The sequence below is a fragment of the Lutra lutra genome, chromosome 2 (assembly GCF_902655055.1).
Source record: "Lutra lutra chromosome 2, mLutLut1.2, whole genome shotgun sequence".
Classification (NCBI taxonomy): Eukaryota; Metazoa; Chordata; class Mammalia; order Carnivora; family Mustelidae; genus Lutra; species Lutra lutra.
In genome coordinates, this window is record NC_062279.1 from 58,039,475 (window position 1) to 58,063,314 (window position 23,840).

Genomic DNA, 23,840 nt, shown 5'->3' on the forward strand with positions numbered 1-23,840 from the left:
TTGCTTGGCAGGGAGCCTGCTTCTCCCTCTGCCTCTGCCTGCCACTCTGTCTGCCTGTGCTCACTCTCGCTTCTCTCTCTATGACAAATAAATAAATAAAATCTAAAAAAAAAAAAAAAAACTCTCCACAGTGTAGGGATGGAGGGAACATACCTCAATATCATAAACATCATATACAAAAAGCCCACAATGAATTTCATTCTCAATGGGGAAAAACTGAGAGCTTTGCCCCTAAGGTCAGGAACATGACAGTGATGTTCACTATCACCACTGCTGTTCAACATAGTACTAGAAGTCCTAGTCTCAGTAACCGGCCAACAAAAGGAAATAAAAGACATACCAATCAGCAAAGAAGTCAAACTCTCACTCTTTGCAGATGACATGAAACTCTATGTGGGAAACTCTATGTGGGAAAGACTCTACCCCCAAACTGCTAAAACTCATATAGAAATTCAGCAAATTCATAGGATATAAAGTCAATGTGCAGAAATCAGTTGCATTTCTATATACTAACAATGAGACAGAAGAAAGAGAAATTAAGGAATCAATCCAATTTACAATCGCACCAAAAACCATAAGACACCTAGCAATAAAGCTAACCAAAGTGGCCAAGGTCTGTACTCTGAAAATTATAGAACACTCATGAAAGAAATGGAGGAAGACATAAAGAAATGGAAAAATGTTCTATGCTCATGGATTAGAAGAACAAATGTTGCTAAAATGTCTATGCAACCTAGAGCAATCTTCACATTCAGTGCAATCCCTATCAAAATATCATCAACATTTTTCACAGAGCTGAAACAAATAATCCTAAAATTTGTATGGGACCAGAAAAGACCCTGAATCTCCAGGAGAATGTTGAAAAAACCAAAGCTGGTGACATCACAATTCCAGACTGCAAGCTCTATTACAAAGCTGTCATCATCAAGACAGTATGGTACTGGCACAAAAACAGATACATAGATCAGTGGAACAGAATAGAGTCCCCAGAATGGATCCTCTACTCTATGATCAACTAATCTTTAAATTAAATTTAATTTAATTTTTAAAAAATTTTTAAATAAACATATAATGTATTTTTATCCCCAGGGGTACAGGTCTGTGAATTGCCAGGTTTACACACTTCACAGCACATACCCTCCCCAATGTCCATAACCCCACCGCCCTCTCCTGACCCCACTTCCTCCAGCAACCCTCAGTTTGTTTTATGAGATTAAGAGTCACTTATGATTTACATGATCAACTAATCTTTGACAAAGCAGTAAAGAATATCCAGTGGAAAAAAGTCTCATTTAACAAATGATGTTGGGAAAACTGGATAGCCACATGCAGAAGAATGGAATGGGACCATTTTCTTACCCCGTATGCAAAAATGAACTCAAAATGGATGAAAGACCTAAATGTGAAACAGGAATCCATTGAAATCCTAGAGAACAACTTCTTTGATCTCAGTTGCCGTAACTTCTTGCTAGACATGTCTCCAAAGGCAAGGGAAACAAAGGCAAAGATGAACTATTGGGACTTCATCAAGATAAAAAACATTTTCACAGCAAAGGAAACAGTCAACAAAACCAAAAGACAACCTACAGAATGGGAGAAGATATTTGCAAATGTTTTATCAGATAAAGTACTATTATCCAAAATATCTAAAGAACTTATTAAACTCAACACCCAAAGAACAAATAATCCAGTCAAGAAATGGGCAGAAGACATGAACAGACTTTTCTCCAAAGAAGACATTCAGATGGCCAACAGATACATGAAAAAGTGCTCCACATCACTTGGCATCAGGGAAGTACAAATCAAACCCACAATGAGATACCACTTCACACCAGTCAGATGGTTAAAACTGACAAGTCAGGAATCAATAAACAACATTTCTCTGCATTGAGGATGCAGAGAAAGGGGAACCCTCCTACACTGTTGGTGGGAATGCAAGCTGGTACAGCCACTCTGTAAAACAGTATGGAGGTTCCTCAGAAAGTTAAACATAGAGCTACCCTATGACCCAGCAACTGCACTACCAAGTATTTACCCCAAAGATACAAATGTAGTGATCCGAAGGGGCACCTGTACCACAATGTTTGTAGCAGCAATGTCCCCAGTAGCCAAACTGTGGAAAGAGCCCAGATGTCCATCAACAGATGAATGGATAAAGAAGTTGTGGTCTATATATACAATGGAATATCAATCAACCATCAGAAAGGTGTGATCTTGTCATTTACAACAACATGGGTGGAACTAGAGAGTATTATGCTAAGCAAAATAATTCAGTCAGAGAAAGACAATTATCATATAATTTCACTCATATATGGAATTTAAGAAACAAAACAGAGGATCATAGGGAAAGGGAGGGAAAAATAATAGATGACAAAATTAGAGACAGAGACAAACCAAAAGAGTCTCTTAATCATAAGAACCTAAGGGTTCCTGGAGGGGAGGGGAGTGAAGGGGGGGTAACAAGGTGATGGGCATTAAGGAGGATATGTGACGTGATGAGCACTGTGTGTTATATACAACTGATGAATCACTGAACTCTACCTCTGAAACTAATCATACACTCTTTGTTAATTAACAGAATTTAAATTAAAAAGAAAAAAAGAAAGAACTACACTGAAACATCTGGGGACCAGAGCCTATCAGATTAATACATGAAGTTCACTACCACAAGGAGAATGTGGCACACTCTTACAGCAGGGTTCGTTGCCACTATCCATATGAGTCCTCTTCCCCACCTACTACCAACAATTTTACTAAAGTTTGGCTGATTCCTTACGTTCTTTTCTCCTTCCAAAATAATTATGGGGCACTCTCTTTGGCTCTCACACTTCGTCTGCCACCTCACCTCCTCAGCCTACCACCTACAAAGCTCTGAGGTGGCTCTAAGATAAATCAGATCATTTTGAATATTTCTGTTTGCTACACCTATTCAAACTTCTGCAGTTAATTCTTTAGGAAACCTGGACTGTCCAAATAATCTTCTCAAAGTTTGTTCAGACACCAAAAAAGGCAAAGAAAGTTAGTGTTCATTCTTGTGTTTATAGTTATTATGATGAATACATCATGATTAATATTATTAATTATATATTATAATTTATATATTATAATAGTCATAATATATTAATTAGATATTAATATATAATAATTTATATATTATGTAATGTATAATAATTATTATGATTAATATTATGATTAATAGTTGTGGATGAAAATTTATGATACATAGAATCATGCATTCAAGTATATTTGTGAGTGTTCTATGGAACTGCTCTTTTAATCGGTATATATAGTATATTTATATTTATGCCAATTCTTGCACATATTTTTCTTGTAAATATTTATAGACCTATTTTATAGATGGTATGTCTTTGCTTTCCTTGTGTATTAATGTACCAAATCAACTTCCACTTATAATATGTTTTCTACATGGAAAATATCTGATTTATGATGATATTTATGAAATAGTTTTTCAAAACTCATTTTAGCCATCATGGGGGTGTCTAGTACACTTTTACCTCTCTTTGTTAGTCTACTTGAGGCTTAGCCACCCTCTAGTTTCACTGAAGGCCAGCACCCGGTTACCTCTGGTATTAGCTTAAGAGAAAGTAATACATATATCTTTACTAAGTATCTAGCCTGAGGATCAGATTTAATCCATAAAAATGGAATGCTGGCCTTCTAAGAAGAGATTTTTACTTTTCTTGCTTCCAGAAGGAAGCCTCAAGCTAACATCCCTATACATTTTAAAATGAAAAAGAGACTTCAAACAAATCCTCTAACTCATCTTTTAGGAAAAAGCCCCAGGGTCCTTGTTTACTAATTTATTTTGAAAAGAACTTTCCACCAAGTGGAAGCAGTTTTGTGCATATTCTGAGTCATGGGGATGGTGAAGCAGTGCAGGGTGATCTCTGAGCAAAGGGAATAATCATTAAATGATATGGGGGTTCAGGGGGTTTTGAGTCACGTGGAGCATGGAAAGAGGTATTGCTGTAGTCCAGGAAGCCTTCAGAGAGAAATTAATCTGGCCTTGAATAGGTACACTTGGTGAACATGGAGAGAAGGGGAGGGGAACAAAAGCAAGAGCAAAGGCTTGAGTGTGGCTGGAGAGAGCCACGTTGATGATTGATGGCAGTATCCTCATTTTGCCTATGGAGAAATTAAGGCTTAAATATCTTGGTCCAGAGCCAACTTGGAATTCTTGGTCCTGAGTCAAGCCAAGTAAAAATTCAGAGTCAGAATTCAGGTTCTCAAGGTACCCTTACCTCTACACAAGGAAACAAAATATCTGGGAAGACTCTTCTTCTTACAGTTAGGTGTTGTATTTATGTTTCTTCCTTTCAAAATATTTTTTTGGGGTGGCGGAGAGGTGAGGGTTCTGTGGAACAGAAGTAAGGGAGAAACTCAGTCTAGAATTTTGGACTTTGGAGAACAGAGTTATGTTTGCTCAGGACTCCTGAGACAGTGTCCACTGGAGCCTTTAGTCAGAGGACCTACAGAGGAAGGGCAGGATTCCAACATAAGGAGGGAAAAACAGAGCTTGAGGAATGGGGAAGTATCCCTCCTGTACCCTTCCTGTGTTCTGCCTCTATGAAAGTTGGTAAATCTACTACTCAAAAGATGGTGAGGGACTCTTACACTTATGGCAAAGGAGTAGTGAAAATAGTGGCTGTTGTTGCCCTGTGTGTATTGGGAGAACTCCTTGCTTTTACATTTAAAAATTTAAGCAAGTTTAGGGATGCCTGGGGGCTCAGTTGGTTAAGCATTCAACTCTTGATTTTGCTCAGGTCAAGATCTCAGGGTCATGAAATTGGGCCCTATATATGACTCTGCACTGGGTGTGGAGCCTGCTCAAAATTCTCTCTCCCTCATCCTCTGTCTCCCCCGCCCCCCACCCTGTGTGTGCTCTCTCTCTCCCTCAAGAAAAATCTTAAGCAAGTTTACAGATTAAAGAACTTAATAAATAAATGAGACATTTTCTTTCAATTGCTCCAGTTTCATCATGGGTCTGTCAGTGCTGGTTGATTAATGTTCGCATAGACACAACCTCTGTGGAGGCAATCACGTGTCCTGCTTTTATCACTTGGTATTTTTCAAACACATTTCTGTGTATTAAAATCATTTATCTATTTGACATTATTTGCAGCTTCAGGGTAGTCCAGCATATTGATATTGTCATTTCCTGCATGATTTCTCTAATTTTGGTGGGGTTGGGGAGTGGGGAGTTGCAGTAAATGCTGAGGGGGGATATTTGAATTATTTCCAAACTTTCAGCTTTCTATATGAAACCATTGTGAACCTTTTTGTGCAAACTATCTTTCTTTATTTTGAATTTTCTTGGAGGCTCTTCTCCAAAGTGGAACTACTAGGTCAATACAAACACTTTTATAGTACTTACTCGACAGTTTGGAAATATTTTGCAAAAATGGTCATCGCCCTCCTTTGCCCTTCCTCCAATGATAGAAATTCCTATCTTGCATGAAGATTCCCATGTTCAGTATTTGGAACTTCCTTTCTTCTATCACAGAAAAACAGGAAGCCTGGGTTGTAGTCTCTACCATTTAGCTCTGTATTTTGTCTAAATCCTTAAATTTTTTCTATGTTCACCCCTTCTATTTTAACTGAAAATCAAGTAAGAGTCAGATGAAAATGTATGTAAAAGTATCAAGCAATCGACAAGTGAAGGTAGTGTCAGTTTACCTGGGGGATATATAATCTTGAAGATTAGGAAAGGCAAGCAATCATATGCCTTGCAGGGGTAAGGCACTTCTAACCCTCACTTCTTTTAATCCAGTTTCATTGGATTCTTATTTGACCTTGTGAGGTAGGAGCCCACCTTTAATACGTGAAGAAACTAGGATCCAGAGACAGTGGGTCATCTCTCCAAGTCACCGAGCTAGGAAATAGCAGACACAGAATTATAAACCAGGTTGATTTGATTCTGAGTCCAGGCTACATCCAGGTTAGGATCCTCTGGGACCCTTTGCTAACAATAAATTTGAAAAGTTTTAAATGAAAGAAGATTCAAGGTAGATGTATTAATTTGCTAGAGTACCATGACAATGTACCATTGACTGGGTGGATTAAACAAATTTTAAATTTTATTTTTTATAAACATATATTTTTATCCCCAGGGGTACAGGTCTGCGAATCGCCAGGTCTACACACTTCACAGCACTCACCCTAGCACACACCCTCCCCAATATCCATAACCCCCCCTCCCAACCCCCTCCCCCCATCAACCCTCAGTTTGTTTTGTGAGATTAAGAGTCATTTATGGTTTGTCTCCCTCCCAATCCCATCTTGTTTCATTTGGGGTGGATTAAACAACAGAAATTTATTTTCTCACTGTTCTGGAAGCTGGAAGTCTGAGATCAAGGTGTTAATAGTGTTGGTTTCTCCCAAGGCCTCTCTCTTGGGTTTTGGTGTCTGTCTTCTCCCTTTGTCCTCACATGATGTTTCCTCTGTATGTCTGTGTCTTAATATCCTCTTCTTATAAGGACACCAGTCATATGGGAACAGGGCCCACTCTAATGATCTCATTTTAACTTAGGTTACATGTTCAAAGACAAATTTCCAAATACAGTCCCATTCTGAGGTCCCGGGGATTAGGATTTCAACATAGGAATTTGGAGAGGACAAAATTCATCCCACAACTGTAGGTAGAACGAATTAATGTCTAGCTTCAGTCAATTTTAGTCAATGAAATTGTGTATATTGAATTTATCTAAACCTGGACTACTTTATAATTACATACTACACTGGATTTATAGTGAATTTACAGATTGGAAACACCATGCCATTTTGAGCCTCATTTAACAATGCTGCGAGGGATATAGGAGACATGTTATTAATCTTCTGAAGAAACTGAGGTTTAGAGATTTCATATGACTCATTCATGGACAGATTAAGTTGGATGTAGTTTTTTTGTATACTTGAAATAAAAAGGAAACCTTGGTACTTGCATATGAAGATAAAAAATATTGAACCATTTAGGAGAATGCTGTTCTACATACCTTAGACAAATTATTAAAGACATGGAATAATAAAAGTTTTACAATTTTAGGAAAACTATTCTCTGTGATTCTACTCCAGCTACAATTATTTTCAGTTTTGTGTATTATTTTTAGTCTTAGCATGTATATTTACATAGTTGCAATTATTGTGTATATCATCTGTATTCTGTTGTCACTGCATTTTTTGGTTTTACTTTTTATTTTGGTAAAATTACAGAATCACATGAAGTTGTAAATAATACAGAGAAATTCCATGTTCCCTTTACTCTGTTCCCCCACTGGTCACATTTTATAAAAATCTAGTACAATATAACAACCAAGGTATTTGCATTGAGATAATTAAGATATGGAACATTTCATTACCACAAGGATCCCTCTTGGTGTTCTTTGAAAGCCACTGCCATCTCCACTAATCTGATGTATAATTTTGATTCTATAATTGGATCTGATTCTAATATTTTGTTGTTTCAAGATTGCTATATAAATTGGCCCATGCAGTATATAACATTTTGGTCTATCCTTTTTTTTGTTGCACAGGTACATGTGTTTCTCTGGAATTGATAGAGTATGTGTATCTTTATTTATGCTATGTAATATAAAATAACAAATTTTTTTCCAAACCGATTACACCAATTTATATTCCTACTGGCAATATGATTTTCTATTGCTCCATATTTTATAACCCTTCATATTTATCCTCTTAATTCTAATTTTTGTCTATCTGCTGGGGGTGCAGTGGGTTCCCACAGTGATTTAATTAAAACTTTTTTGATTTTTAATGAAACTCAGCATCTCTTTTCATATGATTATTGGTCTTTTGGATTTCCTGTTTTTCTGTGAAGAATTTGTGTAGTTCTTTTTAATAGGTTTGCCTGTCTTTTCAAGACTCATTTTTTTTTTAAGATTTTATTTATTTATTTTACAGACAGAGATCACAAGTAGGCAGAGAGGTAGGCAGAGAGAGAGGAGGAAGCAGGCTCCCTGCTGAGCAGAGAGCCCGATGTGGGGCTCGATCCCAGGACTCTGAGATCATGACCCGAGCCGAAGGCAGGCTTTAACCCACTGAGCCACCCAGGTGCCCCTCAAGACTCATTTTTTAACCTGAGGTTGTCCACTTGCTCCAGCATCAATTGTTAAAAATGATATTATTCCTCCCTTGGATTGCTAGGTGGTCTATCTTGATATATGTTCCACGGGTACTTGAATAGAATGCATATTCTGTTGTTTGATGGGCAATTTTACTATTGATTTTTTTTAAAGATTTTATTTATTTATTTGACAGAGATCACAAGTAGGCAGAGAGGCAGGCAGAGAGAGAGAGAGGGAAGCAGGCTCCCTGCTGAGCAGAGAACCCGATGTGGGGCTTGATCCCAGGACCCTGAGATCATGACCTGAGCCGAAGGCAGCGGCTTAACCCACTGAGCCACCCAGGCGCCCCAATTTTACTATTGATTAGATCCTATTGACTGATGGTATGTTATTTTCTCTCCTTGTTGTTTTTCCTGTGTAGCTAATCTATGCATTGTTAACATCTCCAAATATAATTGTGGATTCATTTATTTCAATTTTACCACTTTTAGCTTTATGTATTTTGTTTTGTATGTCTTCTTGGTAGACTGACCATTATGTCATTATGTAACATCTCTGTCTCTACTTTCTTGCTTTGAATTCTATTTTATCTGATATCAATATAGCCACTCCTACTTTCTTTTGATTAATGTTTGTGTTATATATCTTTTCCCAGCTTTCTACTTTCAACCTGCTTGCTTCATTATATTTGAAATGTTTCTTTTTTTTTAAATTAACATGTAATGTATTATTAGCCGCAGGGGTACAGGTCTGTGAATCGTCAGGCTTACACACTTCACAGGACTCACCATAGCATGTACCCTCCTCAATGTCCATAACCCAACCACCCTCTCCCAACCACCCCCCCCCGACTCCAGCAACCCTCAGTTTGTTTTGTGAGATTAAGAGTCTCTTATGGTTTGTCTCCCTCCCAATCCCATCTTGTTTCATTTTTTTCTTCCCTACCCTCCAAGCCCCCCACTTTGCCTCTCAAATTCCTCATACCAGGGAGATCATAGGATAATTATCTTTCTCTGATTGACTTATGAAATGTTTCTCTAGTTATCACTAGTTGGGTCATTTTTTCTAATTTATTCTGCCAGTCCTGTCTTTTGATTGGTTGTCTAAATCATTTATATTTAATATAATCACTGAGATATTAGGTCTTAAGTTTTTCATTTTATTTTTTGTTCTCTTTGTTTCTTTTTTTTCTCTCTGCTTTCTTTTTTCTTCCTATATGTGTATCACTTGGACATTTTTTAGAGTTTTATTTTTATGTATCTATATTGTTTTTAGTGTTTATATATAATACACAATTTACCACAGTCTTCTGCTATCAATACATTACCAGTTCAAGTAAACTGTAGAAACCTTAGCTCTCTTAATTTTCCTTTATTCTTTCTGTTTACAATAGAATTGTTTTTAGTATTTCCTTTATATACATGTAGAATCACACCTGATAATTTTATTATTTTTGTTCCAACCATCAAATATAATTTAGAAAACTTAAGGAGAGAAGGAATGTCTCTATTACCAATATTTTTGTTTATTATGATTTTTCTTACTTCTTGGTGTTCCAAGGGTTCTTTATTGTTCCTTTTCTATTTAGAAAACTTCCTTTAGCCATGAAAAATCCACTGTAATTTGAAATGTTTTCCCTTTACAGACAAGGTGTCATTTTTTTCTCACTGTTTTCAAGATTTATTCTTCAAATTTTAGAAATTTGATTATGATGTGTCTTCTTATAGATTTCTTAAAATTTATTTTGTTTGGGATTTGCTAAGTTTCTTGAATTTGTGGGCTTATGTCTTTTGCCAAATTTGGTAAGTTTTCAGCCATTATTTCTTCAAGTAGTTTTTTAACCCAGCCCTTTTACTTCTCTCCTCCTGGAACTTCAATGACAAAAATGTTAGATCTTTTGTTCTAGTTCCACATTTTACTGAGGCTCTGTTCATTTTTTTTTCCTAGTCTATTTTTCTTTGATGTTCAGACTGGGGGATTTCTATTGTTCTATATTCAAGTTCACTGATTCTTTTCTGTTTCTCCATTCTCTTGTTGAATCCATCTATTGAGTACCCCCTGCCCAGCCTTAGTGAGGTATAGTTGACAATTTAAAATTATATATGCGTAAGGTGTACAACTTGATGATTTGATATATTTATACATCATGAAATATTCACCACAAACAGGGTACTTAACATATTCTTTATCTTTTTCATCTCCTTTCTTTTCTTTTGATGATGAGAGCACTGAAGATGTACCCTGTTAGCAAATTTCAAGTATAAAATAAAATGTTAACTATAGTCACATTGTTGTACATTAGATCTACAGAACTTACTCATTTTGCAAAACTGACACTTTGTATCTCTTGACCAACATCTCCTCATTTCCCCTCCCCTCAACCCCTGATAATAACCATTCTCTTCTTTGTTTCTATGAACTTGACTATTTTAGAAGTCCACATGTACGTGAGACCATGCAGTATGTGTTTTTATGTGTCTAGCTTAATTTACTTAGCAGAATGTCCTCCAGGTTTATCTATGATATCACAGATGGCAGGATTTCCTTTTTTTTTTAAAGGCTGAATTTTATCTGTCTGTCATCTATCTATCTACCAATCATCTATCTATTATCTATCACCTATCTATCTAATATACATATAATAATGATTATATATATAATATCATATATACAAAATATTTTCTTTATCCATTTATTTGTTAACAGACATTTAGGGTTTTTTTTCATATCTTGGCTATTGTCAGAATGTTTCCATGAAAATGGGAGTCCAGATATCTCTTTGAGATACAAATTTTATTCCTTTTGGATATATACACAGAAGTAGGATTGCTGGATCATATAATAGATCTATTTTTTAAATTTTTTTGAGGAGCCTCTATATTGCTTTTCATAGTATCCATACAAATTTACATTCACATTAACAGTACAGAAAAATTCCCTTTTCCTCACAGCCTCATCAACACTGGTTATCTTTCAATTTTTCTAATGATAGCCATTCTAACAGGTATGCCATGATATCTCATTTTGGTTTTAACTTGTGTTTCCCTGATGATTAGTGAAACTGAGCACCTTTTCATATACCTGTTGGCCATTCGTATATCTCCTTTTGAGAAGTATCTACTCAAATTCTTTGCCCATTTTTAAAAGTTGGGTTATGTTATTATTGTTATCATTATTATTATTATTTTGCTTTTGAGGTGTATGAGTTCTTTATTTACTCTGGATATTAAACCCTTGTCAGATATATAGTTTGCAAATATTTTCTTTCCTATCCCATAGTTTTCCTTTTTACTCTGTTGATTGTTTTCTTTGCTGTGTAAAAGCTTTTTAGTTTGATGTAATGCTATTTGTCTGTTTTTAGTTTTGTTGCCTGTGCTTTTTGTGTTATATCCAAAAGATTATTGGACAGACTAATATCAAAAAGTTTCCCCCTATATTTTCTTCTAGTTGTTTTGCAGTTTCAGGTCACATGTTTAAGTCTTTAATCCAGTTTGAGTTGATTTTCATATATGTTTTGAGATAAGAATTCAATATCATTCTTCTGCATGTAGATATCCAGTTTCACAATACAATTTATTTTTATTTTTATTAACATAGAGTGTATTATTTGCCCCAGGGTACAGGTCTGTGAATCATCAGGCTTACACATTTCACAGCACTCAACATAGCACATATCCTCCCCAATGTCCATAACCCAGCCACCCTATCCCTACCCGCCCCCCACAGCAACCTTCAGTTTGTTTCATGAGATTAAAAGTCTCCAGTGGTTTTTCTCCCTCCTGATCCCACCTTGTTTCATTTTTTTCCCTTTCCTACCCCCACTCTGCTTCTCAAATTCCTTATATCAGAGAGATCATATGATAATTTTCTTTCTCTGATTGACTTATTTCACTAATATAATACCCTCTAGTTCCATCCACATCATTGCAAATGACAAGATTTCATTAGTTTTGATGGCTACATAGTATTCCATTGTATATATATAAACCACATCTTCCTTATCCATTCATCTGTTGGTGGACATCTAGGTTCTTTCCATAGTTTGACTATTGTGGACATTGCTGTTGTAAACATTTGGGTGTATGTGCCCCTTCTGATCACTACATTTGTATCTTTAGGGTAAATACCCAGTAGTGTGCTTGCTGGGTCATAGGGTAGCTCTATTTTCAATTTCCTGAGGAAACTCCATGCTGTTTTCCAGAGTGGCTACATCAGCTTGCATTCCCACCAACAGTGTAGGAGGGTTCCCCTTTCTCCACATCCTTGCCAACATCTGTCATTTCTTGACTTGTTAATTCTAGCCATTCTGACTGGCGTGAGGTGGTATCTCATTGTGGATTTGATTTGTATTTCTCTGATGCTGAGTGATGTGGAACACTTTTTCATGTGTCTGTTGGCCGTCTGGATGTTTTCTTTGCAGAAATGTCTGTTTATGTCTTCTGCCCATTTCTTGATTGGGTTATTTGTTCTTCGGGTGTTGAGTTTGATAAGTTCTTTATATATTTTGGATACTAGCCCTTTATCTGATATGTCATTTGCAAATATCTTCTCCCATTCTGTCAGTTGTCTTTTGGTTTTGTTGACTATTTCCTTTGCTGTGCAAAAGTTTTTGGTTTTGATGAAGTCCCAGTAGTTCATTTTTGCCCTTGCTTCCCTAAGACAAGTGATTTTTGATGGAAACCTTCATTTGGTTATTGTGTTATGAGACTGAATCTTTTTAAGCCTTCTGTTTTTGTTGCCTTCCTCTGATGCTACTCTATTAGGTGAAGGGGAGATGTTGCTTCGCTATTGTCAGGTAGAGGTAAAAGTCTACATTTTCCTCTCTGAGCTTCTGATGATACGTCAGTGGAGATTTCATCATTACTACTAGAGAGATGCATGAGCTGTATCTTCCTACTAGACTTCCACTGATACTAACTTGGCCATGAGAGGCAAGAATGTCTGTTACTGCTCACCAGGTGGTCTTCACAGACAATTTTGATGTGGGAACTGGTTTTGTTTTTGCTTTATGGTGATGAAAGTCTTGATTCTCCACCAGGATATCCCTGATAGCATTCCAGAGGGAATAGGTGGGGTGTCTCTTTACTACCAGGTAGGAGCAGAAGTTCAGGCTCCCAGAGTAGTCTCTACTGACATTACAGGAATGGGGTCATGGTGGTAAACATCATTAACACCTGGCAATGTCAAATGCCCCAGTCAGTACTCAGCCTACTCTGAAACTACTACAGTTGGAAGGTACATGTTGGAGTGCCTTGTAACAGCCTGGCAAGGTAGAAATCTAGGCTCTCCACTTGGCCTTTGATGACATGGGTGGGAGTGGGGCCACACTTTTTTAAATGGGGTGTTTGGTTGGAGAAGAGTGATTGTTGTCTAAATGTTTTCTATCTTACTAGGATGCTCTTTTTCTGGTCCTTTATTAAAGAGAGCATGCTTTTGTTTGGGCTTTTTTGTCTGCACTCATTTGTGTTTCTAAGTTGACAGCTTCTTAGCTCCAGGTCTGTAGTATATGAGGCAAAAAGAAAACCCAGGGAGTTCACCACTAGGTTTCTTGGGAACAAAAGTCCATATGTGTTTGGCCATCTTCTCTCCACCTTTCAGGGTCTTCTTCTTCTTTTTTTTTCCTTTCATATATAATGTTCAGAATTTTAGTTCTGAACTTTAGTTCTGAACTTAGTAGGAAAGATAGGGAAAAGTATGTCTTCTTCCTCTTTTCAGAAGTAGAAATCTGCACTGCAGATTATGTCACACAATGGTTTATTTTTTCAACATTTTCTTCATGACCCAAACTTTTCTATATATGAGGTCTGGCCCTGAACATTTCAAAAGTTGAAGTCTGTTCACTATTTATTTTCTTATCGGCTTCTAAGTAATTCCTTACATTTTATACATTTTCAAAGCACTTTCATAACACATTTACCTCTCTAGCTTTGTGTACACTTTCTTTAGAATAAAATTTCTTTCCCCATGTGACCAAATTCCTCCCACTTGGTAGAATGTCACCTCTATCTAAATTAGTGTCTCTCTTCTGAGCTTCTGTGTTGGATCTGTACCTGTGTTTTAGCATCCACACCATCTCCTCACTTTGTGTTTTTGTATTTCACATTTCCCCTTCTAGATCACATATTCCTTGAAGGTAGAGACAACTGTGCCTTTTCATCTTTCTATGACCTGTGTACTTACTGGTTAAACATAGAAATAACTCATTATATTATAGAAATGAATTAATCATCTTATTTGATCCACCACCTTATGTGCTGTGAGGTAGACAAGATTTACTATCTTCCCTCTCAAGGGGATTTCTACATACCTCCCTTTATGTATATATTTGGCTTTGGGAAAATGTGGTAGAATTCAAGGATCAGGACCTTTGGAATCATACAATTTTGCATTCTAAGCTGGCCTCCTCTCTTACTCTGACCTCAAGTCCCTCAATCTCTTAGAACCTCCCTTTTCCCATATGTAGAATGTGAACAATAACACCTACCTCTCAAGATTGTCCAGAGAGTTAAATAAAAATATTATTTCTTTTTTCGTGCCTATTCACTTTATTTTTTTGTTACTTTATTTTTATTTAGTGCCTTTGTACTAAATAATATGCCTTCACTTGAGAGTTTTATGTAAGGCCTTAAAAAAAAACATTCTTAGCGGTGCCTGGGTGGCTCAGTGGGTTAAAGCCTCTGCCTTCAGCTCAGGTCATAATCCCAGGATCCTGGGATCAAGCCCCACGTTGGGCTCTCTGCTTGGTGGGGAGCCTGTTTCCTCCTCTCTCTCTGCCTCCTTGTGATCTCTGTCAAATAAATAAAATAAAAAAACATTCTTTACTTATTATTTGCTCCCACCTCCACTTGCCCCCACACCCCTTGGAGTAAAAGATGCTGAGCTTTGGGACTCCTAAGCAACACCTAAGAGATTCCTGAGCCTCAGAGATAATGCCAAATCTTTCTGTATGCTCCCAGAGGGAGAGAGAATAATAGGCTCTTATACAATGTCACTGTTAAAATGATGCATTGTAGAATGAATCTCCCTGTTACTCTAAGTGAAAGAACAATATATCTCTTTGGCTTTCTTTCTAAGTGTCCTCTACCTTATTCAGATATCCTTACCAGTGTATCAATACTTTTTTTACAGTGGAAAATGGGATCAAAGTGAAGGTCTGATTCCCTGAGTGACATTAATTTGTTGCATGTCATGGAATAGTAAATGATTTTCTTTTTATTTTATTATCAGAATGCCCGTAAGATAAATTCTTTGGACGAAAGGCTGACTGTCTATGGGTTTCTAAGTTGTTTGACCTTGAGCATAGTTCTGGCTGAAATACACTCAAGATATAAAAATCTACCTACCCTCAGCACCCTGTACACTCTCTCAGGAAAGGATCTGTAATTCATATCCACAGGCAGATCAATACTGCTATGTCTTCAGCTGTGCACATTTTTTACACAGTGATTGTACCCACAGCACTTATGCCTAGGGGAAAGTCCTGTTATTTCAACTGTTTCTTTGGCCAGTTGAGGAACATAAATCTGTATATTTCATAAACAGTCAAGGATATATTCTTTTTTTTTTTTTAAAGATTTATTTATTTATTTATTTGACAGACAGAGATCACAAGCAGGCAGAGAGGCAGGCAGAGAGAGAGGAGGAAGCAGGCTCCTTGCTGAGCAGAGAGCCCGATGCGGGGCTCAATCCCAGGACCCTGAGATCATGACCTGAGCCGAAGGCAGCGGCTTAACCCACTGAGCCACCCAGGCGCCCCTCAAGGATATATTCTGATGCAGAAGGTGGGAGGGTGTGTTGGTGTTCTGGGGCTGCTGTAACAAATTACCACAAGCTTGATAGCTTGTGGTGGCTCTGATAGCTTGATAGCTCTGAAGGCCAGAAGTCTGGAATCTCTCTTGCTCCTCTAGGAGCCCAAGCAGAATACATTCCCTGCCTCTTCCTGCATTCTTGGGCTTGTGGCTGCCTCACTCCAGTCTCTGCTTCCATCTTCAAGTCATCCTGTCCTCTATGTGTGTCTTCTCTTCTGTCTGTCACAAATCTCCCTCTGCTTCTTTCTTATAAAAATACCTGTGGTTGGATTTAGGGCCCATCTGAGTAATCCTCATTTCAAGATCTTTAATACACCTGCAAAACTCTTTGTTCCAAATAAGGTCATATTCACAGGTTCCAGATTTGATGTAGTTATCTTTTGGAGGGGTACTGTGTTAGCCTACCACGAGGATTAAGAATGACTTTGAGTTGGATATCTTGCAGGTATTTTCTCATTAGTTCCATGCCTTGATGTTTGGGATGCAGAAAGATCTTTGTAGACTGACATACTAAATAGTTCCTGGGAAAGTACACAGTTATTTGTGTATATAAGTACTATAATTCTGATTATTTCTTCAGTTCTAATAGTGAAATCTCACTAATTCTAAATATTTTGTAGTGGGTATGATTTCTAGGGTCCATACTGTTAAAGGGTGGGGTAGAGAGCAGTAGTGGAAAGAGCAAAATGTCCAACTGAGATGCAGGCTCAGTGACAGCTTTGGTCAATCCCACAGAGATCTCTAGAGCTAGGAAAGCCTTCAGAGTTGTCCCAAGTTGGCCCCAGATGGCCAGGTCTTTATACTCTGATTGGCTGATCATTGGATGTGAGCTGCCCTGGGAAGTGATGTGATCTTAGAGAAGATAGCTCTCTGCAGCTGAGGCAGTCCCTTAAGGGCTGACAGCTAAAGGCTATCAGTGGCTGCAGATCTGGTTGGTGTTTTAGTGTCTACTATAGTCCATCATGTTGTTTGGATTTACTTTTCCATCTTTGTTCTGGGAGCAGCTACTCCAGGGTGCCAGTGTAGTTTTGCTCCTGCAGGAAATTTATAAGGGGAATATTTCTGGGATGAACTACAACACTACCTCTGAGCTGGCCTCGGGGCCACACTGACACTCATCATCTCCTTCTTCTACTCTCCATTCTGGATTCCTTTCAAACTTGGCTAGCACTTTTGCTGGTCCCAGTGGCTAACCTAGTGGCATAACATGGACTCTCACCTCTGAGGGGGTCTGAGCCCCTCTCCGTCTGGGATTCCTGGACTTGTCCATTTTCTCTTTATCCATTTTTCAAGTTTTTATTTAAATTCTATTTATTTATCATACAGTGTAATATTAGTTTCAGGTGTAGAATTTAGTGATTCATCACTTACATCAACACCCAGTACTCATCACAGCTAGTGACCTCCTTAATCCCCATCACTCATTTAACCAATCCCTTTCCACCTACCTTCCAGTAACCCTCAGTGTGTTCTCTATAGTTAAGAATCTATTTTCTGGTTTGCCCCTCTTTTTTTCTTTCCCCCCTATATTTTGTTTCTACAATGAGTGAAATCATTTGGTATTTGTCTTTCTCTGACTGATTTGTTTTGCTTAGCATAATATGCTCTAGCTCCATCCACATTTTTGCAAATGTCAAGATTTCCTTCTTTTTGATGACTGAGCAATATTTGTGTGTGTGAGTGTGTGTGTGTGTGTGTGTGTGTGTGTACACCACATCTTCTTTATCCATTCATTAGTTGAGGGGCATTTGGGTTCTTTCCATAGTTTGGCTATTGTTAATAAGGCTGCTATAAACATCAGGATACATATATCCCTTTGAATGAGCATTTTTGTATCTTTTGGGTAAATACCTAGTAGTGCAATTGCTGGAACATAGGGTAGCTCTATTTTTTAATGTTTTGAAGAAGCTCCATGCTGTTTTCCAGAGTGGCTGCACCAGTTTGCATTCTCACCAACAGTGTAAGAGGCTTCCTCTTTCTTCATGTCCTTACCAACATCTGTTGTTTCCTGTGCTTTTGATTTTAGCCATTCTGACAGGTGTGAGATGATAGCTCATTGTAGTTTTGATTTGCATTTCCCCAATGATGCAGGATGTTGGACATCTTTTCATGTGTCTATTGGCCATCTGTATGTCTTCTTTGGAAAAATGTCTGTTCATGTCTTCTGGGCATTTTTTAACTGGATTGTTTGTTTTTTGGATGTTGAGTTCTATAAGTTCTCTGTATGTTTTGGATACTAACCCTCTGTCACTTATGTCATTTGCAAATATCTTCTACTCTGAAGGTTGCTTTTTAGTTTTGTTGATTGTTTCCTTCACTGTGCAGAAGCTTTTTATCTTGACAAATCCCAGTAGTTTATTTTTATTTTTGTTTCTCTTGCCTGTGGAGACATATCAGTAGGAAGTTGCTATGGCTGATGTCAAAGAGGTTACTGCTTGTGTTCTCCTCTAGGATTTTGATGGTTTCCTGTCTCATATTTAGATCTTTCATCCATCTTGGTCCAGTTTTTTTCTTTTGCATTTGCTGTTCAGTTTTCCCAATACCATTTATTGAAGAGATTATCTTTTTTCCATTGAATATTTTTTTCTGCTTTGTCAAAGATTAGTTGACCATATACTTGTGGGTCTATTTTCTATTCTATTCTATTGATCTAGGTGTCTGTTTTTTGTGTCGGTATCATAATGTCTTGATCACTGGAGCTTTATAATATAGGTTGAAGTCTGGAATCGTGATGCCTCCAGCTTTGTTTTTCTTTTCCAAGATTGTTTTGGCTACTTGGGTTCTTTTGTTGTTCCATATGAATTTTGGGATTGTTTGTTCTAGATCAGTGAAAAATGCTGGTGGTATTTTGATAAGGATTGCATTAACTGTGTAGATTGCTTTGGGTGATATGGAGATTTTAACAATACTTTTTCTTTCTATTCCTGATCATGGAATGTTTTTCTATTTCCTTGTGTCATCTTCAATTTCTTTCACCAGTGTTTTATAGTTTCAGAGTACAGATTTTTACCATTCCTTTGTATCTTACGGTTTTTGGTGCAACTGTAAATGGGATTGATTCCTTAGTTTCTCTTTCTGCTGCTTCATTGTTGGTGTATAGAAATGCAACAGATTTCTGTATGTTGATTTTGTATCTTACAACTTTACTGAATTCATGTATCAGTTCTAGGAATTTTTTTGTGGAGTCTTTTCGGTTTTCCACATAGAGCATCATGTCATCTGTAAATAGTGAAAATTTGACTTCTTCCTTGCCAATTTGGATGCTTTTTATTTCTTTTTGTTGTCTGCTGGCTAAGGTTAGGACTTCCAGTACTTCCATAGTACTTTCAGTACTATGTTAAATCAGGGGTGAGAGTGGATACCCTGTCTTGTTCCTGACCACCAAGGAAAAGCACTCTGTTATTCCCCATTGAGGATGATATTTGGTATGGGTTTTCATATATGATCTTAATGATGTTGAGGTATGTTCCCTCTATCCCTAGTTTGTTGAGGTTTTTTTGTTTGTTTGTTTTGTTTTTAATCAAGAATGGATGTTGTACTTTATCAAATGCTTTAACTACATCTATTGAGAGGATCATATGGAATTATCCTTTCTTTTATTAATGTGGTGTATCACCTTGATTAATTTGCAAATACTGAACCACCCTTGCAACCCAGGAATAAATCCCACTTGACTGGGGTGAATGATTCTTTTAATGTACTATTACATTTGATTTGCTAGTATTTTCTTGAGAATTTTTACATCCATGTTCATTGGGATATTGGCTTGTAGTTTTCTTTTTTTAGTGGAGTCTTTCTCTGGTTTTGGAATCAGGGTAATGTTGGCTTCATAGAATGAGTTTGGAATTTTTCCTTCCATTTCTATTTTTTGGAAAAATTTGAAAAGAATAGATAGTAATTCCTTTTTTTTTTTTTTTTAAAGATTTTATTTATTTATTTGACAGACAGAGATCACAAGTAGGCAGAGAAGCAGGCAGAGAGAGAGAGAGGGAAGCAGGTCCCCACTGGGCAGAGAGCCCAATGTGGGGCTCGATCCCAGGAGCCTGGGATTATTACCTGAGCTGAAGGCAGAGGCTCTAACCCACTGAGCCACCCAGGTGCCCCTAGATAGTAATTCTTCTTTAAATGTTTGGTAGAATTCCCTTAGGAAGCCATATGGCCCTGGACTTTTATTGTTGGGAGATTTTTGATTATTGATGCAATTTTGTTGCTGGTTATCAGTCTGTTAAGGTTTTCTATTTCTTCCTGTTTCAGTTTTGATAGTTTATATGTATCTAGGAATGCAGCCATTTCTTCCATATTGCCCAACTTTTTGGCGTATAATTTTTCATAATATTCTCTTATAATTATTTGTATTTCTGTGGCGTTGGTGTTATTTCTCTGGTCTCATTAGTGGTTTTATTTATTTGGGTTCTTTCCCTTTTCTTTTTGATCAATCTGGCTAGGGGTTTATCACTTTTACTAATTCTTTTCAAAGAACTAGCGCTGGTTTGATTGATCTGTTCTATTTTTTATTTATTTCTATATCATTTATTTCTGCTCTAATCTTTATTATTTTCCTCTTTCTGCTAACCTGAAGCTTCACTTGTTATTCTTTTTCTAGCTCCTTTAGTTGTAATGTTAGGTTATTTATTTGAGATTTTTATTGCTTCTTGAAGTAGGCCTGTATTGCTACATGCTTCCCTCTTAGACTGCTTTTGCTGTATCCCAAAGGTTTTGGACTTTTGTTTTTTCATTTTCATTTGTTTCCATGTATGTTTTTCTTCTTTAGTTTCCTGGCTGACTCATTCAAACTTTAGTAGGATATTCATTAACTTTCATGTATTTGTAGTTTTTTCAAAATTTTTTCTTGTGGTTAACTTTGTTTCATAGTGTTGTGGTCTGAAAATATGCATGGTATGATCTCAATCTTTTTGTACTTGTTGAGGCCTGAATTGTGATCTAGTATGTGATCTGTTCTAGAGAATGTCCCATTGGCACTTAAAAAGAATGCGTATTCTGTTGCTTTAGGATCAAATGCTCTGAATATACCTGTTAAGTCCATCTGATTCAGTGTGTCATTCAAAGATGTTTAAGTGGGGTGTTAAAGTTCCCTACTATTATTGTATTATTATCGAGTTTTTTTTTTTTTAATTTACTTATTTGACAGACAGAGATCACAAGTAGGCAGAGGGCAGGCAGAGAGAGAGGGGGAAGCAGGCTCCCTGCTGAGCAGAGAGCCCAATGTGGGACTCGATTCCAGGACCCTGAGATCATGACCTAAGCAGAAGGCAGACAGTTAGCAATTGAGCCTCTCAGGCATCCCAGCTTCATTATTTTCCAGAATTTTATCTTCTATATCACTTATTCATTCCTCTGCTTCTTCTATCTTTGTGGTCATTCATTATATCCAGCTGGATTTAAATCTCAGTTATTATATTTTTCATTTCAGCCTGATTGGTTTTTAGGTCTTTTTTTCTCTGTAGCAAGAGTATTCCTGATGTGTTCTATGCTTTTTTTCAAGTCCAGTTAGTATCTTTATGATTATTGCTTTAAATTCTGAATCAGGCATATCACTTATATCTATTTTGATTAGATCTCTGGCCATGACCTTTTCTTGTTCTTTCTTTTGGGATGAATTCCTCTGTCGTGGCATTTTGTCTAGATTTCTGTCTTCTCTGTATTAGGAAAGCTTGTTATGTTTCTTGCTCCTGAGAATAATTGTGTTATGAAGAAGAGGTCATATACTATTCTGGGCCTGGTGCTTCAGAAAGGGTCTCTAGTGTGTGCTGTGTGCACTCTGCTGCTGTGTTATGGCTGCATTATGGTTGCTCTTTCCCTCAATTCAGTTCTCTGCAGAGTTTCTCCTTGCCTGTAGTGGGGAATATTTGGAGCTTGGCCAGAGTGTGATGAGTTTTAACTAGGTGTGTTCTTGTCTGCTTGTTAAAAGAGACCTGGTGCTATTTCCACGAGATCTGAGGCTTTACAGAACTCTCTGTGGTGCATGTGGGGGTTTGCACTAGTCTTCTGAGGGAGGGGTCTGTGCATTGGCTCTCAGCACACTTGTCCAAGAAAAGCGGCACCTGCAAAGTGCAGGGTATGAGACTTGGTGTGAGCAGATTAGGTAGCCAGTTTTTGGCACTGTGCTGTTTACTGAGGTTAGTTTATGTTGAGGAGTTGGGGAGGGAAATGGAACCAACCAGTTTCTTTGTCCCTAGAAAGGGAAGTTCATGCTTGCTGCTGTCAGGGAAGCCCTCCCAGAAGAACAAATAATTTCCCTTCATGTGTCCTAGGTGTTTTTCAGATTGCTGTTTTCACACTGCCTGTGTCCAGATTGCTTGCTTGCCTGGAGCAGCACACTGTACTTTGGGTTCTACCCTGGGCAGGGTGCCTGAGTTTTAAAACTCCAAACTTTAGTGACCAGTGTGGTGGGGACCTGTCCTGGTCTTCTGGGGTAGGGTCTTCTGCACTGGGATTGATGCAGATTTTACCCAGAAGAGGAAATGCACCAGAGTGCAGGAGTGTGGGGTTTGGAGCAAAGCACACTGAAGAGCCAAAGTCCAGGTTAGCTGCCCCCCAGGTTAGCAGGTGTCTCAGTGCCTATGCTGAGGGAAAGGAGAGATAAATGGTGCTCACTCATTCCTTTGTTCTTGGAGAAGCAATGCTACCTCACTCAGATGTGTTCCAGGAAGGGGGAACTGTCTCTCCCACTGTGACTCAGGTGATCCTCACACTGTGCCTTCTGCCTTCCCTATAGGAGCACTGTGGTGTCCTTGGGCCTCTATACCAGCCATATGGCAGACCTCTAAATCTCCAGTCTTGGGGTTGCTGATGGCAAAACTCATGAAAAAAAACCTCTCGTTTTCCTAGTTAATGGCTTTGGGGGAAGTGTTTTCCTTTTGTGATCCTTTATGTGCTCCTCTCACTGTCTCTCGCCTTTCTCTATGATAAGGACTCCTTCCCCTCCACATCACCCGTGATCCATTTTCCCCCCAAACCCTAACTCTGCACCTCCTACCTTCCGTGATGTGACCTCCTCTCTCTCTTTAATTGTACAATTTGCTCTGTCAGTCTTCAGTTCGATTTCTTAGGTATTCAGAATGATTTGATATTTATCTAGCTGTGTTCAGGGGATGAGGCAAGCCTAGGGTCCTCCTATTATTCTGCCATCCTAGTTCCCAACCACACTTGTCCATTTTCTATGCAGGCTGAAAAAGGAAGTGCTGAGAGGCACCAAAATGGATCCTTCCTCCCTACATTTTGTTACTGCAGACACATAGTATCAGTTAGCCTGCCAGACCAAAACCAGATAAGAACACCAGAAAAAAAAAATTACAGGCTAATATCTCTGATGAACATAGATGCAAAATCTTCAACAAAACATTCGTAAACTGAATTCAATAATACATTAAATGGCTCATGCACCATAATAAAGTGGAATTCATTCCAGAAATGCAAAGATGGTTCAACATCCACAAATCAATCAATATTATACACCACATTAACAAAACAAAGGATAAAAATCATATGATCATCTCCATAGATAAAGAAAAAAGTCTGACAAAATTCAAAATTCATTTATGATAAAAATTCTCAATGAAATAGATGTGGGGTAATGTACCTCAATATAATAAAGACCATATATGATAAGCCCACAGCTAACATACACAATGGCAAAAAGCTGAAAGCTTTTCCTCTAAGGTCAGGAATAGGACTAGGATGGCTCACTCTTGTACTTTTATTTACCATAGAATTGAAAAGTGTAGCCAGACAAATTAGAAAAAGAAATGAAAGGTATCCAAATCAGAAAGGAAGAAGTAAAACTGCCACTCTTTGCAGATGACATGATTTTATACACAGAAAACCCTAAGGACTTGATGAAAAAATTGTCAGAACTAATAAACAAATTCAGTACAATGGCATGATACAAAATAAACATATAAAAATCTGC